This window comes from Macrotis lagotis, chromosome X, assembly GCF_037893015.1.
Source record: "Macrotis lagotis isolate mMagLag1 chromosome X, bilby.v1.9.chrom.fasta, whole genome shotgun sequence".
In the NCBI taxonomy this organism is placed as follows: domain Eukaryota; kingdom Metazoa; phylum Chordata; class Mammalia; order Peramelemorphia; family Peramelidae; genus Macrotis; species Macrotis lagotis.
The window spans coordinates 372,512,798-372,526,459 of NC_133666.1; positions in this window are offsets into that span (position 1 = coordinate 372,512,798).

Consider the following 13,662-nt stretch of genomic DNA (forward strand, 5'->3'; position numbering starts at 1 on the left):
CCTTGGTTTAGACCATCTGGCAAAATAGTTTTCCTGGGTGTGGCTACTATACATGGGACAGCTTCTGGATGATAGTTAGGTGGCTCAGGTGGATATCAAAAGTGAAAGTAGCCTTAAAAAGGGCTTAGCAGCCCTCACATCAAAGGTGAGATTAGTGTCTTACTCGAACATATCATACATGATTGTTAATTGACTGACTTAGTCACTTAACTTCCCTTGAACTCAATTTTCTTATCTGTAAAGTAGTGGTAATGACACTCCCACATTGGTTAAAAGGTCTTTACAACAATTGGAGGTGATGATGGCAAGAAAGAACTGCCTTCAGTGAGGGTAATTGGTATTTTCTCAGAGAACCTAGCTAGGTTGAGACCTCTAGGCATTTGACCTCTTGTACAGCCTGAGCTCTCATGTTCTCCCAAAGCCTACATGTTTGTACAAGGTTCATTGGGTAAGTTGCAGAGCCTGCATACAGAAAGACCTGAATTCAAATATGGCTTCAGATTCTTCATAGCTGTATGACCCTGGGCAAGCCATTTTACCTAGTTTACTCAGTTTCCTCATTAGTCAAATTACCTGAGGGAGCAAAAGATATTACTACATTATCTTTGCCAAGAAAATTCTAAATTGGTTATTAAGAATGAAAAGAAACATGCAGATCCAACTCCCTCACTTTAACATGTGATAAGTTTAGGAGTAAAAGAAAAAGATTTGTCAGTATTGTGCATATTGAGTAAAAATAGCAAAAATCATAAAAAGTATCAACCAACACTAAAGGAAGAGAGAAAGATTTCTTTTAATCATAATAATGTGTCTAATCAGAAAGAAATAATAAAAAATAAATAAAATAGGCTGTATCTGGGTCTTAGGTACAAGGTGACTATCATACAGCAAGCTTTTATGCAAAGAACCATTTGAAAGAATAAAGATTACTAATTTGGCAGTCTCTGGCAACAGAAAGTATTCATAAGCATGATGTCTTTGAGATTCACAATACTAGATATGTTTCACCAATCCCAAAGGATAAGCTTATTCTTTCTTTCATTACAGAAACCATCTCTGTTAATCTAATTTGTAAGTCTCTTAAATTAACCTTCATGTTTCAGTATAGTTGCTGCCCCTGGTATGAAGATTTCTCCAGCTATGTTGACTAATATTGATTTATAATTAGACTGAACTTTTGTTGCCCTAGTTCTCTCATCAACATTTCTGTAACTTAAGATTATTCTGTGTTGCATTTTTAATACCCTGAAACATAAGTATGTTTTCTTCTTCCACAATTTTAATGTTTTTCATTTCTTATTGTTATATAATGTTGATTTCAAAATATGTTCTATCCTTTATCTAATGAATCATCTCTTAATATTTTAATAGACAGATAAATAGAGGCAGATGGAGGAAGAGAAGCAAATCATGAAAATTAACAAATATATTTAACCATTTAAATATAAGGTTAATAACTTGTAAATACACAATAATGAAAAGAAGAAAAGGACATGAATTTTCTCATTTGCTTCTTGTCAGAGCCAGCCAGTCCTGGTCATTGGGTTTACATAGCATTCACTTTCACTATGTAGTTGCTATTATTCTTTCGATCTACATTGCTTTGATTGGTTTAATAGAGGTTATTTTCTATTTTAATATTTTCTTAATTTCTAATTTTAACATTGCTTTCATTTCCAAAAATATCCCTTCCTTTATCTAGTGAATTATTTCTCATAACAAAAAATTTAACAGAGACAGCAATACAGATAGAGGAGCAAAAGAAACTATTTTGAATATAGGCATAATTTCTTGGTTTAGTTGATTTTGTAACATGTTTTCCTGTGTACCTCTATTTTCTTCATATTCCTTGATTTTTTTTAATTTTATTTATCCAAGGCAATGGGATTAAATGACTTGCCAAAATTCACACAGCTAGGTGACTATTAAGTGTCCGAAGCCTGATTTGAACTTAGGTCCTCCTAAATCTAGGGCCAGTGCTCTAATGACTGCACCACTTAGCTACCCACATATACCTTGATTTCTGTAGCATAATACTGTTTCATTGAATTCATGTTAGCAAATATGTTAGACTATTCACTATTTAACATCTATTTTGATTATACTTCTTTCCTATCTTAAAAAGTTCTGTAAATATTGCTATATTTATATATTTGCTATATATTTTATAGAGGAGTGTCTTTCTATTGAATTTTGCTTTTTTTTTAACTCTTAATGCAGTATTTTTTTCACTATAACATGCAGAACCGATATATTTATGTATACGTATGTGTATAAGTATTTAGATGTGTGTTAATTCACAACCATATACACGTTTTCTGTGTATATCCATATAAATGCATATGTACAGAAAATGTGTATATGCACAATAGACAATACATATTTCCATAAATGAATGCACATGTGCAAGAGTATATTTTCTATTATATGCACATATATAATATATATGTATATATATGCATATGAGAAATGTATATATACAGATATTCACAATTTGCCTAATATGAGGGAACTCTAGAGAATTTTGGAGGATTTCTAATATGTATCTAATATGCAAAACTCTTTGCCCCTACTGTATGGGTGAGGGTAGCATGTTGAATTCTTAGCAATTTGCTTTCTTTCTGATGATTTTTTTTGAAAAAAGTAATCTATTGCATCCAGAGTGTAAAGATAACAATAAACCTATTGAATGGGTATCATGAATTGAGCCTGTGAGAGGAGAAAGACACTCTTCCCTGACTCCCTCTCTTTTATCACAGTTCTGAGAAATAAATCTGGTGGTATTTATTTCCATCCTGTGATATTTGTCCTCATTTTATGTCCTAAAAGTGATTCCCATGGAATTGGAGCCAAGGCGACCTTGGAACCTGAATTTCAGGAAGGGCAATACAGTCAGCCAGACCATCATAGAAGACCCAAGAAAACCCAGGAAATGAAAGGTCATGAAACTTGAAATCCAATTGTTTAAAACTGAGGCTTGTCCTAAAAAACTAAGCTCCTAGTCTTCTTTCCCCAGGGATTATGCCTTCCAATACTGGAAAAATAAATTTCATAGCCATACATATATTATACATATATATATTTGTATATGGATATAGAGAGACTATACAATAATTTACTTAGAAAGATTTTAACTATGTAATTAATATCTTTTGAAGTAGACTATTGTAAAAGTAAATACAATTGTTAGTGGCTAAATGGAACTTGGGCCCAGTGTTTCTCTTCTAACAGAGAATTGTTTTTAAGAGAAAAATAGCAACTCAGCAGATCCAAAGAGCACCTTAAATGATTCTGAAAGCATAGCAATTTTCCACCCCTATAGCCTCTACAAAGAAAGGAGTTCAGGATACTTTTTCAACCTTTTTGAATAGAATATTTTTCTTTTTAATTACAAAGTCCTCAGATTTTATTTATTTCATTTTATTCTATATATTTTCATTATTCTACTCATTTACAGTAATGTTTTGTTCAAGAAGCACTTTGTCAAAGTTAGAGAAAAATTGCTCCACTTCATATAAAACTAAAAATTAATCATATATTGCAGTGTTCAGTGTATATTATCTATTTCATTATAATTTTGTTCAACTTACTAATTCTGAATTAATAAATTTTAAATTGATGAGGTTTTATTTAAATTTATTCTTTTTTATACCTTTATTTGTGTTTCATTCTATTTCCCACATTTTTCCAGGATCTAAGAATTTTCTTTAAAAAGAGCAAATAATTCTAGTTTAATACAAAAGGCAACTCACTGTGGGATGAGAATTAAAATGTATTGCTGATGAAGCTAAATGGTTCTATTATTACAATATATGTGGAATACTGTATTTGAAGCCAAAAATAGTTAAATGTTTCAAGGGCACATTCTTGCCTACACAAATATCTAATCCAATTTCTTTTACCTTGAGGCAAATATTTGTCTGGTCTAGTCATAACACCCTCCTTCTCCCCACAATCCCTCCACATCACACAAATTGGTTTATTCCATAATCAAATAGCCTAACTTTGAGACTGCAGATTTGACCTCTCTGGCCATTTGTGAAACTTGAGTCACTGTCAACACTTGGAGTGTAATGTATTATAAATTAAACAGCATCTTGCATAGTCATGATTCTGAATTTCTAAGGAGAGGTGAGTGATAAAGCACTGAAAATTGACAGAAGAATAAATGGATATTATATTTAGGTGGGTTTATTATCAGAGCAGCAAGTATTGCAATCTGCTGTTTTACAATATAATTCATAGTAAAATTAAAGTACGTGACAAACTATCATAAAAATATTAATAGAATGAATAGTTTCTGTTCAGAAATGACAAGCCCTCCTGAGACAATTTGCATTCAAACAAGCAGAAGTGTATAGGAAAAAGGGTCCTGGGTTTATATTCACCTTTTTCCATTTATTAGCAATGAGACCATGGACAATTCATTGAATTGAAGTTTCCTTCTCTACAACATAAAGACAATAATATTTGTCCAATCACAAATAATTATGATGATCATATCAGATACTTGATATCAAAATGCTTCTTAAATTATGATATTGCATAAATTAAAGAAATGTTAATATTACAAATGAGCTATTAATAAAATACATTAGTCAAAATAAAAAAAGTTGCCAACAACTCCTGAAATTATTTGTCTAAATTCAAATACCAGGAGTTTCATAATCTCAATGACTATTAACAGTGACTTATGTGAAATAGATTATTATTATTGTTATCATCATTATCATCATCAGAAGAAGAAAAAGAAAAGATTTTCAGGGAAACTGGGATAGTGCTACTTTTTAGTTTCTTGATTTGTGATTTAAAATATAAAATTTGGTCATTAGATGAATGATTGCAAAAGTAACTTTTCAAATCAGAGTCAACATTTTTTTTTAATTTTCCAAAATTGGAATCAAATTTGAAATGATTAAAAAAACAACTTATTTATTTTCAAATGAATATGGATACATCACTGTAAATGTGAAAAGTCATCAAATTTAGAATCAAGAAGAGAACAAATATACCCAATAGGGAAGTCACTTCCTCACTTTTAAACTCTTTCATTAGGTGTGAATTAATGTGTTAAGTTGATTTTACATACCTACTCTATTTTAGCCTGTGTGTAGTTTTGTATTTTGGTCATTTATTTTTGAAGCATTCCATTTAAAGTACTTGGCTAATAATTGTAACTCTGGTTGTAATTTACAGAATTTTTCTGTCTTTTTTCCCTATATCTCAAAATCTAAAACACTTCCCTACCCTATGATTAGGGTTATAGACAACTAAATAGACCATATTCCCTACTACCCTCTTATTCCCCTGTTATCATAACCTCTAAATTACATTAGAAGCTGAAGTGAAGGGAAATTAGTTGGGTCTCTGTGTATATATGTGTGTATTTCTCCTTTCATTTGGTCATCTGGACCCTATTGTCCCTGTTTCACATTTAAAAACACAGTCACCTTAAACATATATGATTACAGCTATATTTTCTTCCCTAGGAATTTACATTCTGTCCAAACTTGCTAAAGGACTTTAATAATATTGATTAATAGATTGTTGTGTCGATATGATCCAATATATATATATATATATATATATATATATATATATATATATATATGATGAAATGAACAAGTATATGAAATGAGTTGCCCAAAGTCACAAGTATAGTAAATAAAATATTCAGGATTCATATGAAAGCCATTTAACTATAATTATAATATATTCTTGAAACCACAATGCACTGCATATAATTTTAATTAGTGACATTTTATGAAGTAAAACTTTATTTTTAAAATTTTTATTTTTAATATCAAATTCAAATTCTCTCTCTACCCCCCTAATTATTGAGAAGGCAAGAAATACATTATCCATTATACATGTGAATTTAATACTACATATTATCAAAATAGCCATGTTCAGGGGAAAAAACAATTACAAAAGAAAAAATCTTTATTCTTAGTTCAGCAGTTATCTATCTGGAGAGATACAGTTTTTTTTTTTATAATGACGTCTTTGGATTTGTGAATGGTCATTGTAATTGATCAGTTACTAAATTTTTAGTGTCAATTATCTTTATAATATTTCATATACCAGAAACATTGTTCTACTGCTGGTGCTTCCTTCATTTTGCATGAAGTCATGCATGTCTTTTCAAGTTTTTCTGTGACCACTCTCTTCATCATTTCTTATAAAACAGCAAAACCTTATTATGTTCATATGCCATAATTCTTCAACCATTCCTCCATTTCCCAGTTGATGAACAATTTCTCATTTTCTTTGCTATCCCAAAAGATTTTGTATAAATATTTTTGCGTCTAATTTCCTATCTTTTAATTTGTTTTTGATTTCTACGGATGGGGGGAGGGGTGGTACAGATGTAGTTGAGGTTTTCCTGAAGAGGATATGAACAGTTTTATAGCCCCTTAGGCAAAGTTCTAAATTGTTCTTTAGAACTGGACAAGATCAAATCTCCACCAGCATTCCTGTTTTCTCACTCACCTTCTAAAATTTATCATTTTCTTTTTGTGTCATCTTAGGCAATCTGATGGGTATGAAATGATACTTCTGAATACTTTGATTAGTGACTTTTAAAAATAGTCACAAATATAACTGAACATAATAATAGACTGAGAATCAAGAGTATATTGAATCAGGAGTATATTGCAGTCTCATTTCTTCCAAATTTACTACTGTGATATTCCACTTTCTCATTTAAAAAATGTTAAAGTTGATTTCAAATTAAAATTTCATTCATCCTCCAATAACCATCATCATTCACTCTCCTAAACTAAGATTAGAGTAAAAGGGACTTTAAAATTGGAAGCTACCTTTAGTTCAAATATTGCCTCTGACACTTCCTATATTAATTTGGACAAGATATAAATTTCTCTGAGTCTTAATATCTTCATTAATAAATGAGCAATGTGGACCGAATGATCTCCAAAGTCTTTTTAGGAAATTTAGGTGACACAGTGGATAGAATGCTGAAACTGGAGTCAGGAAGGCTCATCTGTCTCAGTTCAAATCTTGCCTTAGATACTTAATAGTTGTTTGATACTGAGCAAATCAATTAATCTTTGCTTTATTTTCCTCATCTATAAAATTGGTGATGAAGGAAATGAAAACCATTCCAGTAGCATTGCCAAGAAAAACCCAAATGTATTCACAAAGAGTTAGAAATGACAAAAACACATGAGCAACAACAATAGCAAAGTCCCTTCCATCTTGAAATTGATCATTACATAATCTATATATTTCTTTCATGTCAAAATATCCTGTGCTCAGAAATGTCTGTAAAGCAAGCATAAAGAGGCATCATAATTCTACCATGGACCTGATATTGAAGAAATTGAAATCTCTGGAAGAGGGAAATTCCAAGTAATTTATCTATTTAAAATTCTGTGAATCTGAAGGCAGTCATGAGCTTCTGTCTAAATCTTTAGCAACATGCTCATAAATGTTCATTTGTAAGTCAAAACACTGACTAGAAAACTTTCCAATGAAATATTATAAAAGATAATAAATGGCACTTAATATGAAAGTTATCCCTCAAAAAATCTCTTGTGGAAATTATTTAGGTTTCTCATATTTAATAACATGAAGGATAGTAATGTGTACTCACTAAGTAACCTAGCTTTAAAATCAGCATTATCATTATTAATGATTTTTTTTATTACTTACAAAGCAAAGTGACAAAGTTTCATTGTGGGAAGAGCTTGACAACAGTTTTTACTACTTTTCCTATATACTGACTGAGAAAAATTTTAGCCACTAACTTTAATATTACATTAATAGCAGATTTCCCTTTAGAATCAAATTACATATGGCTGGTACAAAATTATTAAAAAGAAAAACCTTTATGTTATCATTAAAAATGTATAACTCATAGGAAAAGAGGCAGGAAGTTTTAAAAAGAAGACTGCTGAAACAGCACAGTAGACTATTAATCATCAAAAAACCCTAGTAAACCAAAAAGTTGTTTGAAATAAATCAATTTATCATTAATAAACTCTCATCTAAATTGATTGGGGGTGTAAATGTCCAAAGAGGTTTTATCAATAGACTGTTAACAAAAAAGTATGACTTCACTTTATATTCCAGAACAAATAGATTTTGACTATGTACTTACAACTGGTGTCCCCTCTTGGCTTTCACAAAGAGAGGTATACCCAGCGTGATAATTATTTATTAAATACTTCAGTATCATAGAATCTTTTGACTCAGAAAAGGAGTGAATAAAGAACCACTGAACATTTCCCTAACCCTTAAATCTAGTCCTTACAGAGACTTTCTTGAAGCTTTGACATATGTTTAAATGTCTTGACATATGTTTAAGCATTTCTGATGCTTGACTGACAAAAAGGACCAAAATGCAGTTTGGGGTACTTGTTCACTATATGCTTGGCTTGCAGCCAACTCTGACCTAAGACACATGCAAAAATCCATATGTATTTTCCTAAGCATGTGGAGACCAGTTTCCCATTTGTAGGTATGTAGTTCATATTATTAAAGGAAAAATGTTATCAAAATTGTCTAGCTCTCAGACATGATAGTTGATTACCAAATGTGCTGATTTATCAAAAGGAAACATATTAAATATGACTCAAAGCATGATCAACCATTCAGCCACAGCATAGTCTTTTTATTTTCAGCCAAATTGCCTTACTTAGATATTTTTGGGAGAATAAAAACTTTCTGTTGCATGAAGGAAGATATGAGGGGAGTAATAGTCGTGGTTTCTGTCTCTTACTTGCTGACAATGTTAATATATCTAATAATTCACCAGTTTTTCAGTCAAAGATAAGCAACATGATCATACAATAATTTATCACATCCCTACTGCAAAATTAGAGCTTTTACTCTCAAAAATTTAAAAAAAGAGATTACTCTCCAAATAACAATACAACCAAATTAGCCTTTATAACCTGCCATTGAGGTAGCTATTAAATAACCACCACAACAAAGACAGAGCTTTCTTCAAGAATATTGGGACAGCACAACATGAAACCAAGATAGACATGATTTTAGAAAAAGAGGGAGCAGGAAGCATATTATTTGCTTTTCTCTTCCCTTCCTACTCCCTCCCTGACAATTCAATTTCTTCCCTAATTTTAGCATTTCTATCCAGCATCACAAAGATACTATTTTTGTCCCTATATGCAAATGTTAAAAATGAGCCAAACATTTATTAAACATCAAAAAGAATAAGAAAAATATTCTTTCTTTAAAAATAATTTCTTAATTTATTTATTTTCATCCATATTCACATATATTTTTTAATTTGCAAAATTTCCTTCCCACCTCCCTTCCCAACCCCCAGCCTCAAGAGCAGTCAGGCTAGCATTGTACATACATATTTTGATAAATATGCTTTCAGATTAGAAATTTTCGGTATGATGAATTAGGATTAAGTTAAAGAGAAAGATAAGAGATCATTTTTATAAAGTGTTCATCAGATTATGAAGGGTTGTTTATGTGTGTGTGTGTGTGTGTGTGTGTGTGTGTGTGTGTGTGTATGTGTGTGTGTGCATCCATTGTTTTGTTAAGTTTTTCTTCCTCTGGATGGTGATAATATATACATTGTTCTCTTGGTTCTATTCCCTTAGCTCATCATCAGATCCTATAAGTCGTTCCAGGCTTCATTAGAGTTCAACCTTTTATGGATTTTTATAGAAAAATAGTATTGTATAGTATTCGTGTACCATAACTTATTTAGCAATTCTCCATTTGATGAACATACCCTCAATTTCCAATTCTTTGCCACTACAAAAAGAACAGTTATTAATAGTTCAGAACATGTAAGACTTTACCTTTATTTGTAATTTCTTCTGGATATAGACCAAGAATTGGAATTTCATGGTCAAAGGGTATGAACAGTTTTATTGCTCTTTGGGCATAGTTCCATATTGCTCTCCAGCATGGTTGGATCCTTTGACAACTCCACCAGCAAAGCATTAATGGCCCAATCCTCCCAAAACCTCTCCAACATTGATTATATTCCCAACAATATTCTTTCTTATGAAAATTATGACTACATTTACTAGTCTGGAAAGTTGTTTTTTTTTTAACATTATCTAATCAAAAAATAGATGTCTCATTGAAAAACCATTTTCCAACAGTGGGCAAACAGGTAAGTTCTTTCTTTTTAGAGCTTTACATGTCTTTATAGACATTTTCCCTTTCAATGAAATTAAGAATGAATACTATTTCAAAGATTTTTTGAAAATTTTCTCTAACCCCTATGTAGTGAGTTATTTCAGGCAAGATTTCAAATTGTTTAGGAGAATATCATAGAACATGTAGTGATAGAATCTCACACCCAAAAAATGGATAGTAGATGAAAAGGAATTTTCTGATCATATGCAAGGTAAGACAGATGAGTAAACTAAACTATGCTTTGGAGAGAATATGGTTTAGAATATGAGTCAAAAATTAATAAAATTAATACAATCAAAAGTTACTAGAATATTCATATTGTATTAATACAATATTCTCCTCTCCTTGAGTTTCTTAAAAGCAAAGCAATTATTTTGTGCTGTTTAAAAGACTTAATTTTAGCATTTTAAATAAAATAAGACCAATGTGACTAGGATTATTCCTGAACTTAAATTTAAATTTCCTAAAACTTGCAGATCATTGTCATATTTGTGAAGTTATGTTATTAATATGGACTATGTTGCTTTGCTTATTATTGTTTTATAAATAAATGTGTACATCCAAAATATAAAAAAGTCACATAAAATCAGAGATGATGGAAGAGAAGTAGACTCAGAATCAGAAACATCTGGGTTCAAAGACTGCTATGTAAAATATAAAAATGGAAAGAGCATTTATATTCTCAGTGCCATAGAACAACTGAGCTGTAGAAATGAAATCCCATATTCAAACTCCATCTAAACCACTCTGTCCCCCTCCAAATAATTTGTATACAGTGTGAATAATAAGTTCTCTAAAAGGTAGATACTAAGTAAGCAATATGACATAGTTAGCCCTATTTCCACTTTCTCCAGTAATATTGAAAGTATATGGGTCTGGGGCAACTAGGTGGCACAGTGGATAGAGAACAGCCCCTGGAGTCAGGAATATCTGAGCTCAAATTCAACCTTGGACACTTAATAATTACCTAGCTGTGTGTCCTTGGGGAAGCCACTTAATCCTACGGCCTTGCAAAAACCCTAAAAAAGGCACAAAAAATGTATATGGGATTTCTGGGGCAGAGCCAAGATGTTGGGATAAAACTAACATGCTCCCAGAGCTTTTTTCTACCAAAGATAAAGGAAGCCTCTACTCTGACTTTCAAACTACAGGTCCCACAAAGAAAAAGAGAAGATTCAAAGTTTTCAACTGTAGATGTGGATGATCTTCAACAAAGGTCTGTTTCTTCAGGAGAAAAGAGGAAGTAAAGTCCAGGATGCTGGAGATGAGGAAAGCCAGTTGGAGAGTTTTAGCTAAGTGTAGTCTAGGTCCTGAAAGCATAATAACAGCAGAGGTCCTGGCAGCTTGAGAGCAAGCGAGCAGGGAAGACTCCAGCCCCAAACAAAGTCTGTCCCCCTAAGAATACCATGGTAAATGACAGGATTGAATCAGGAACAAAACACTGTTAAGTCAGAACCTATACTTAAAGGGGGGGAGGTACATCTTCAAAGGCAAAACCTGAACTGCACAGATAACATCTTGGCCAATGATAAGCCAGGGATCAGACCCCAGTTCAGCCAAAAAAAAAAAAAACTTGGCAGAGAATTAAAACAGCAAAAATGAAGAAAAAAAGCTAAAAGAACACTCACTACAGAAAATGACTTTCCAGACAAAGATGTTGGGGTGGCTACATGGTGCAGTGGATAGAGCACTGGCCCTGTAGTCAGGAGTACCTGAGTTCAAATGTGGCCTCAGACACTTAATAATTGCCTAGCTGTGTGGCCTTGGGCAAACCACTTAACCCCATTTGTCTTGCAAAAACCTAAAAATACAAAAACAAAAACAAACAAAACAAAACAAAAACAGACAAAGATGTCAGCACTGTGATGTACAATGAAAAACTACTTACAGGGGAAGTATCAAAACAGTCTATAAATTGGAATCAAATATAAAAGCTCATCCAAGAGCTTAAAAAAGAATTTAAAAATCAAAGAAGAGAAAAAGAAGAAAAATAGAAAAAAAAGAAGTGAAAGTCATATAGGAAAATGTTTTTAAAAATTGACCAAAAAAAATCAATTCCGTTAAAACTAAACAACTGGAAAAGGAAACACAGAAGCTAATTGAAGAAAATAAAAGCCTAAACATTAGAACTGAACAAATAGAAACCAATGATTCTACAAGACTACAAAATTCCATCAAACAAAATAAAAAAGCTGACAAAATTGAAGAAAATGTAAAGTACCTCTATGAATGACCCAGAAAATAGATCTGGGGGAGACAATCTAAGAATCATCGAACTAGTAGAAAGTCTAGATCAAAAAAGAACCTGGAAAATATCATTCAGTAAATTATAAGGGAATACTGTCCAAATTTTTAAAGCATGTTAAATATATAACTATTGAAAGAATCCACAGAACTCCTCCAGAAAGAGACTGAAGGATAAAAACTCCAAGGGCTGTAATAGCTAAATTACAGAACTCTCAAATAAAGGAGAGAATATTGCAGGAAAAAGAAAACAATTCACATACAAAGGAAACAGAATCAGACACAAACCTATCAGCCTCAACATTGAAAGATCATTAAACCTGGAATAGCCTATTTCAGAGAGGAAAAGACCTGGAATTGCAAGTCAGAATGTACTACCCTGTAAAATTCCAAAATGTTCAATGAAATAGGGGACTTTCAGTATGTCCTGTCACAAAGACCAGAACTGAACAGAGAATTCAATCAATAAATACACAACTCAACAGTTCCACTAAAAAAAAAGTAAATAAAAAATGGATGGAAAGAAAACAAAACAAAACAAAATAAATGTTGGTCAAGACATTTAAATTGTGTACTACCCTAAAAGGGAATATTTAATAAGTCTAATACTTTAGATCTTTACATCTCTAAGGATAATTAGAGGGCAAAATATATTTGAAGAAAATGAACAAGAGGCAGAAAGAGAAATTCAATTTAAAATACTATAGACAACATTAAATACTTGGGAATCTACCTCCCAATACAAACCCAGAAACTGTATGAACATAAGTAGAAAGCACTCCTCACTCAAGTCAGATCTAAATAACTGCTAAAATGTCAAATACTTATGGTTAGATTGAGCTACTAAAATAAAATGACAATTCTACCCAAATGAAATTATTTATTGAGTGCCATACCAACCAAACTACCAAATAACTACTTTACTGTGCTAGAAAAAAATAGTATCAAAAATGATCTGTAGCTACCAAAAAGGAAACAATAGTCAGGGAACTGAAGAAAAAAAAAATGTAAAGGAAGGTTGCTTATTTCAACCAGATCTAAAACTGTACTATAAACCAGCAGTCATCAAACTGTCTGGTACTGTTTAAGAGCCTAATGGATCAGTGGATTAGGATAGGTTCAAAATAAATTGCAGTAAATGCCTGCAGCGATCTACTATTTGATAAGCGCAAAGACTTCAGCCTCTGGAATAAGAACTCACTATTTGACAAAATTTGTTGAGAAAACTAGAAAATAGTATGGCAAAAACTAGGCATAGAGCCACATCTC